The 1,815-nt window shown below is 47.3% G+C and overlaps 1 pseudogene; it reads left to right on the top strand.

The window, feature by feature from the left end:
- The first annotated feature begins 381 nt into the window (after window positions 1–381).
- Window positions 382–1,040, top strand: LOC125404312 (gamma-aminobutyric acid receptor-associated protein-like 2 pseudogene; annotated as a pseudogene).
- Window positions 1,041–1,815: the final 775 nt, after the last annotated feature.

Raw genomic sequence — 1,815 nt, 5'->3', positions numbered from 1 at the left:
TTTCTGTAGCATCTAACACTAGGATTGCTATCTTCCGGAAACAGCAACGCAGTATTTGATACCGTTGCCCTTCTTGTCTCTCTCTAGGCCCCTAAGGCTGTCCTTAGGTCCCATATCTTCTGTACTGGCTGGCTGTGTGTGTCAGCACAACCAAGCTAAAGTCATCAGAGGAAGAAGGAGCCTCAGCTGAGGAAAGGCCTTCTTGAGATCTAGCTGTAAGGCATTGTCTCATTTAGTGGTCAATGAAGGAGGGCCCAGTCTATGGTGGTGGTGCCGTTCCTGGGCTGGTGCTCCTGGGTTCTATAAGAAAGCAGGCTGAGGACTGCCGGAAGTCCCACCTGCCGAGTAGTCGTCGCTGCAGTCGCCGCCTCCGTTGTTGTTGTTGTGGTTGCTTCTCCGAAGTCCGCAGCTTCGGCCCCCCATCGCCTCCCGCGGCCATGAAGTGGATGTTTAAAGACTACTCTCTGGAACATAGATGTGTGGAATCCACGAAGATCAGAGCGAAGTACCCCGACCGGATTGCGGTGATCGTGGAAAAGGTCTCAGGCACTCAGATTGTTGACATTGACGAAAGGAGGTACTTGGTTCCATCTGACATCACCGTGGCTCAGTTCTTGTGGATTATCAGGAAAAGGATTGAGCTTCCTTCTGAGAAGGCGATCTTCCCGTTTGTGGACAAGATTGTCCCACAGTGCAGCTTAACTATGGGGCAGCTTTACGAGAAGAAAAAGGATGAAGATGGATTCTTGTATGTGGCCCACAGCGGAGAGAACACTTTTGGCTTCTGAGGGCCAGTGCTGGGCTAGGTGCACCGTTCCTGCTTGTGTATCTTGTAAATAACTGGCTGTTTTCAGTTACTCCACCAGAGCCTCCTCACATAGACCTACTAGTGCATTTGTAACTGGATTTATTTCTTAATATATTGGAAGGTTTTGTTTCTTTAGATTAGTAAACTATCATAAAGAGTTTTATTTTCAGTTTTCGTTTTGTGCATTGACCTCATGGCTATATGCTCCAAGGAACCTGTCCTCTGGGAATCATATTTAACGAAGATATTTCCATAATGGATGGAGGTAGGTGTGGCATTAAAGTGAAAAGAAGGGGTGGTGCATTGCTCTGCATTATGTCCTAAGTATTAGGCGGTTAAGTATTCCCAAATGAAATCCTAAGCAATCAGAATACACTTGCTTCCCTAGATTTTGCCAACTACAAATCATGTTGGAATAAGCTAATCTGTTCTTCTTTCTGAGACTATTAAGATAAATAATTAACAATAAAACTTCCTCTTATAAAGGCAAGAGAGAGAGAGAGAGAGCAGACTGAGCAAGCCGTGGGCAGCAGGCCAGTAAGCAGCTCTCCTCCATGGCCTCTGCATCAGCTCCTGCCTCTAGGTTCCTGCCCTGCTTGATTTCCTGTCCTGACTTCCTCCAGTGATGAGCAGCGATACAGCAGTGTAAGCCAAATAAACCCTTTCCTCCCCAACTTGCCTTTTGGTCAGGGTCTTTTGTCACAGCAGTAGAGACCCTAACTAGGACACCTTCTTTCTCCACACTGACCTCTTCTGATAGTAGTCATTGTCAACTTGACATGACCTAGAGTCACTTAGGAGACAAGACCCTGGCTGTGTCTGTAAGAAAGTTTCTAGGTGGAGTTAGCAGGGGAGGGACAACCCATCCTAGAGATGCGTGTCATTCTTCCACGGGTTGGTGACCTGGATGAATAAAATGGAGAAACCAAGCTGAGCTCCAGAAGAGGCAGATGAAAGGCTTCTAGCTTCCTCATGGCGCTCCTGCTGCCACAATTAACTGCGTGCTC

This window comes from Myodes glareolus, chromosome 6 (genome assembly GCF_982192425.1).
Source record: "Myodes glareolus chromosome 6, mMyoGla1.1, whole genome shotgun sequence".
NCBI lineage: Eukaryota > Metazoa > Chordata > Mammalia > Rodentia > Cricetidae > Myodes > Myodes glareolus.
The sequence above is the reverse complement of the archived record's forward strand: the minus strand, read 5'-3'. Positions and strand labels throughout refer to the sequence as shown.